The following is a 6,400-nucleotide window of genomic DNA, read 5'->3' on the forward strand; positions in this document are numbered from 1 at the left end:
GAAGTTGTCTTGTTGCGTCAACTATTTGAACATGCTTGACATGGATGGGCCCTTTTTGACTTGTTAGATAATGACTAGTGACAAGTCTGACCAGCGATCCCAAGATCACGGTAAAAAGACGTTTTTTTTTTCAATTAAAAAAATCAGTAAAATCGTCACTTTCTTCGTTTTATCCCTTTTGTGTGTCAAAAGTTTTGTAATTTATGAGTTATAATTTTCGAATTTGTGATATTATTATTAGGCCTCTCAACGCCATTTCCAATCCTATTTTGTACAAATTGCAAAACCGCACTATTTTGGTCTGTGGTTCGTAGTTACTTACGAGCAGAGTTCCACAGACAACTGAAAGTCGTCCACACGGCTTTAATACCCAATGATTTAGTGCCATCTCGCCCGATATCCGCCATAGCGCCACAAATCACAAACGATTTATCTCGCGTTAACGACGGAGCTTCAATAGGCAACAAATCCGATGGGGCAATCTTTTATCGCGTTTTATTGGCATAATTCGTTTAATTATTTTACGGGTAAGACTGTAGAAAGCCGAACGTTTCTCCTATCTCCAGTTTCTTTCGAAACCTATCGCCAATCAAACGAATCGTCTTAATAGTGTGCTTACCTTTAACATTTCTTACAAGTCCATCAACGGACTATAGATAAAGGTCGATTCATAGCAGAAAACAATCCTGGGCACGCACTTTTTCGCCTGTCGTTTAAATTAGATCGTTTAGGGCGCGATTGAACGCTTAATACAACGTTTTCAAAAACGAAACAGCGGAACTTCTTCGTTTCCATTGGGGCAGTTTACTATGGACACTCGCCCACAGAAAGAAAGATATCAACGTAAATTGTGATTTGGCTGTTCCGTGAAAAAATCGGTAAACAATGCGACTGAATGTCGTTTTCGATTATGACGGAAAAACCGCACCGCGGAAAAATTTCCGGCATGAGGACATTGTTTATTTATTTAGAATGATATGTACGGTAAATCAAATTCTATAAGTTTCGTCGATTCCGGCGCATTCGCCAGAAAATCGAAAAAACCCGTTCTGGATATTTCCGACGATTCTCGTTCAACCTCAGGTAATTCAAACAATAAATCCCTCATAAAACTGCAGAGACACGAATTTCGTGCCTGGCGGGCGTTTTCGGTAAACGTAACTCGCGATATTAAAATCGACATTAGGGAAAAATAGTTTTCTTATTAAAGTTCGGATTGAAAGACGGGACGATATCCATCTGCGTGGTACGTCCGTACAGGACGTCGCCCAATAGACAGCGTATAATTTGACTTTTCATTTGCAGAATGATTTCCGCCGTTATTTATGCGGTCCGGACACGACAGTCATTTCATTTCCATTAAAAAAAAGGTCGGAATTTAAACCGGAGCATTGCGATGATAACGGCGAGATATATTCTTTCATTATGCGGATGGTTTCTAAGTATACAGTGTGAGTTCTAGAGAATGAGAAATGGAAATTGGTAATTTTAGGTTTTTGTGAAACTTACTTGGACGTTGCTCATAGAGGGCACTAAATTCAGTCTATTATTTACAGATATTTTGTCTAATTTTTTTAAAAAAGTAAAAGTGAATTCATTTCATTCATTGGAACGTTGAACGCAATATCTTTATTATTCTACTGCTCCTTGCATTTTCTGCTTCAACTCCTGCTAACGACAAACTGCAAATATTGAGAAGTTCAGAGGGTTTAAGTCTGGAGTGCTTGTTTTTTGTTGGGAGTTTATATAATGAACTCCACCAAACGTTCAAAGATTATCTAGCTAATAAAGACTATCTAGCTAATATTGTGATGAAATTTTCGAAAAATTAGCCATGTCCCAACCTCACTTTCTATAGTCCAAGTCACACTGACAATACAGTGTTGCCGCCAATTGTAGGGTAGTCCCAGAGTCGCAAAAGATGCGTGTTAAATAGACAGATCATATAATTTTAGATACCTATACTCATACAAAAAATAGAATAACATGTTTAGGATTTATTTACAAAAAAAGATGGGTAATAAAAACTGACCAGCATCAATCTCTAAAGGTCGGATTACTTTAATGATGTATTAATGACTGAAATAAGTGTGTCAAAACGGCTTACAATACCCCGAAGTTTTTTTTGGTTTAAAGCAGCTACGACTTGCGCTACAGCACTGAATGGTGTCAGTGAAAAAACAATTTTTAACATCATTTCAACATGTTCCTAACAAAAAATAATTTCAAAAAATATTAGTGTAAATTCTGACGACAGTATAACTTATATTTGAATTGGATTATACCGAGGAAGAAAAACGCCAAAGAATACAATTATATAATTCAAAAGGACATATTGTTGCAAGGGTTAAAAGAGAATAACGACAAACATATTAGGGTAGAAGAGTTGTTTCAATAAATTCAGTTAAAAAAGTAATTAAACAATTTGAGGACCGAAACAGTGTCACACGGGAGACCAGGACAATAGAAAGAAATTTTGATGAAGACCCCAATATATTACTTTACTTTCAAGGTAACTTATTATACTAGTACGACACTTGATATAATGAATTTGAGTTCTACTTTCTTAATTTTTATATTGTATATATTGAAAATTTTATAAACAAACGCTAAAATATCATAAATTTCCCCCGTATAAGTTCCTTCCAGTGCAAAATTTTACCGAAGAACAGAAAAAGCAGATGCTCGAATTTTGCACTGAAATTTATAGAAGATCTCAAGAAGATGGAAATTTTCTAAATAAAATAATATTTACGGCTGAGGCTTCGTTCTCCACAGCAGGTGTATTTAATTTTAAGAATAAACATTTTTAGTCCACCAACAATCCAAGGACGGACGTCAGTTAATGTATGGTGTGGTATGTTGAACAATATGGTAGTCAAACCAATTTTATACTAAGGATCCTTGAATGGCCAACGATATTTAAATAAAACAGTTGTTAGAAAATGAGTCAGTAAGAAATTATTTAAATTTAATTTGGCATCAAGATGGTGAACCTCCACATAATGTCCAACCGGTACCTTTGGATAGGTAGGCAAGGAACTATGAAATGGCCTTCCAACAGCCCTGATCCTTGTGACATTTTTTTGCGGGGATACTTAAAAAATAAAATTTATTATATTAAACTTGAAAAAAAAAGAGCAAAAATCTTCAAACTTTACACTTTTTATGATACCTTGTAGGGGGGGGTGTCAAAATACAATGAATAACCCTGTACTCCCGACTTTCGGTAATCAGCGTATGAAATTCATTTAACTCTACATACCGAGTCAGTAAAATGTTGGCCGTGACAAATTTCAGAAGTGGGATGATGGCGGACATTAGCGAACACGGTCAACCGTCTACTTCGAAATGTGATCAATGTAACAGCTATGTCGCGGTCGTCTATTTACCGGCGACAAACACGCAGGACGAAAGACGTCAAAAGCGACGCCTCCTAGAAAACCGCGTGTTGACATACGTGCACCGTAGCTATGTGGTCGATGTATTAATCTCCGAACGCGTTTCGCGAGAACACGGACCACCGCATTAATGAGAGTATTAATGGGAAACGCACACAATCGCTCGAATTCCGTAGAAACTTTCTTTGTTACATATTTAGCACCGGTATAAAACAATTTCGGTAAATAAAGGGAGACAATTACGGCCGGTATTCGTTCTGAAACGTGATAATGCGACGGGCAAACATCGAGTACGACCGCAGAATAGAAGAAGCGAAACCGTATGGAGCACTGAGATAATGACGTAGCACGCATTGCCGCTTGTAAATTTGTTGACGGTTTCTGCGTGCACTTAATAGTCGTTTTTTTTGTATCGTAATTCCGTTGAAAAGGAATTAAACAGAAAAACATCTTTTCCTCCAAAGCCATTCATCCGATCGGAAAGATTTTACATCCGGTATACGTGGGAGACCTGGCGCTGTAGGTGTTTTAGTTATGGACAAAAATCTAAAAGAAAAGATTGGAAGAAATGGATAACTGCGCATAAAAGTGACGTTGAAAACGAGCCGAATATCACCAGCCCCAATAGATGCGTGAATGCTACATGTTTAACAGATTTTTTTTGGAAATGTGTTTGTGTAACAATTGCACCAACCAGAAAAAAGATGCGGAAGGTCTGAGTGGTATACATTTCACTAAAAAAAAACGGATACCCCTGATTGTTTCATTAGACATTGTCTGTAGCCTTGCTGGCTTATCCTGTCCCTTAGTAACCGGTTTACATAACTATAGATTTGTGTGTATATGCATATATGCGTATGTAAAATACGTTTCTTTTAGATTAGGCGTCTTATACTATGGTATATTCATTGGCTTTCGACCGGCCTTCCCCAATGAAATTTTGACAGGTAGGCCAGGTATATTTCTTTCTTTCTGATATATTTCTTGAGTGTTGTCCATTTGTGGCAGTGTTGAATAATCGTTTTTACTGTGCAGAAGCTTTAAAAGAAACTTGTCTACTTACGAAAACGCCAATGTCGTTGATAAGGGTTATTATTAATAGTGGAGATTTGTAGAAAATAAATAGATGTAGTGACCTCCATATAGACAGTAGTAATCACTACTTAAAAATAAATAAAATATATTGTCTTCATCAAAGCGAAGTTGTTCCTACCTTGGATAGACTGAAAACGAAAGTAGTGAAAGATGAGACCAATATAAATGTAAGCCGTGTCACCCTCCACTTGGAGATTTAATTATCTTCAAGAAATTAAAAGATATAGATTCGACAACGGATCCATAATTTACCTTAATGAAACGTTGCTTCAAACACAAAGCATGGGTTGATTCCACTCAAAACTGTCAGACGAAACCACCATCAAATAAAAGAAAACGCATCCCCATAATACACGCTGGGATTTGTCCCAACCGGTTTGCTGTTGCCTGCAAAGAATATTAAGGATTCCAGCTTGGATTATCATGAGGATACAAGTGCCGAACTTATTGAAAATTGTTTTGAAAACAATCTTTTAAAAAATATTCCCAATAACAATGTTATTGTCACGGATAACGCAGCTACCACAGCCGCCTGCTACGCAAAGCACCAGCCTCATCAAGTTCAAAAACTGACATCCAGGATTACTTGTTCGAAAATTATATTTATTTTGAATTCAGCTAGAAAAAGCTTTGGAAGTCCTAAATTCAAAGCTTATAATTTGGATGAAAAGGCTTTAATAAAAAATGTAATTAATTACATAACAATTGAGTGATGGAAAAACTCAGTACAGCACAATATAAAGATTAAGATTAAGATTAAATGCTATTATAATTAATCTCAATGACGACTCTGATAGTGAAACAGATTTAAATTTAGACATTTCGAAGAAAAATGTAATTATGTATTGATATTCCGTCTTAGTGTAATTTAATAAGATTATACCGACCTAAAAAAACAAAAAAAAATATTAATACCAAAACCTTTGAGAGTCCGTCCCTAATGTTATGTCCTTTATTACCTGTCGGGCTCGAACTTTATTGGCGTTGGCAGGTAACTTCCATAATTGTGGGAGGACGGAGATAGACTATATTTGTTTCTTTGTTACTTCTAATGGGTGTTTTTTTTTTCGATGTATAGAACTTTAAGTTCGCATAACTGTTCAAGATGGCGACCGATTTAACAGATAGCAGTTTGGTTTGGCAATTCGTCACGAATCGACTCACGCCTGAACAACGCTTGCAAATAGTGCAATTTTATTTAAAAGAAAAAAGGTTCTGTGCGGAATACGTATCGCGCACTTCATCCATTGTATCCTCGACAAAATCGTTTATCAGAGCAGTTAATTCGATTAACCATGGAACGTTTTCGCTCCACGTTTACTCTTATTGATAACTCGCATCCCCAAAGACGCCGTACGGTGCGTACAGAAGAAGCTATTGCTGCTGTAGAGCGTAGCATTGAGGAAGACCCGAATGAGCCCATCCGCCATCGAACACAGGAATTGGATCTATGTCCATCCACTTTATGGAAGGATCTTGATTTACGTGCTTACAAAGTCCAACTCGTGCAAGAATTGAAGCCAAACGATCATCAAGTAAGGCGTACATTGGTCGAATGGGCCCCAAACGAAATTGCCGTTGTTCCCGATTTTCATAAGCGGATTTTGTTTATTGGTATGGTTGAATGGCTACGTCAACAAACAAAACGGACGCATTTGGAGCGAAGCTAATCCTCAAGTGTATGTCGAAACACCGTTACATCCAGAAAAACTGACTGTTTGGTGCGCTTTATGGGCTGGTGGAATCATTGGTCCAGGAGATGTCGTTTCAACAAGACGGCGCAACATGTCCCACAGCTCGTCCCACAATCGATTTATTGAAAGACACGTTTGGTGACCGCCTAATTTCACGTTTTGGTTAGTATCTTTCGAATAAATAAAATTCATGTCAATCGAATAATCCAT

The sequence above is a fragment of the Cylas formicarius genome, unplaced genomic scaffold (assembly GCF_029955315.1).
Source record: "Cylas formicarius isolate icCylForm1 unplaced genomic scaffold, icCylForm1.1 PGA_scaffold_1__22_contigs__length_36826433, whole genome shotgun sequence".
Lineage (NCBI taxonomy): Eukaryota > Metazoa > Arthropoda > Insecta > Coleoptera > Brentidae > Cylas > Cylas formicarius.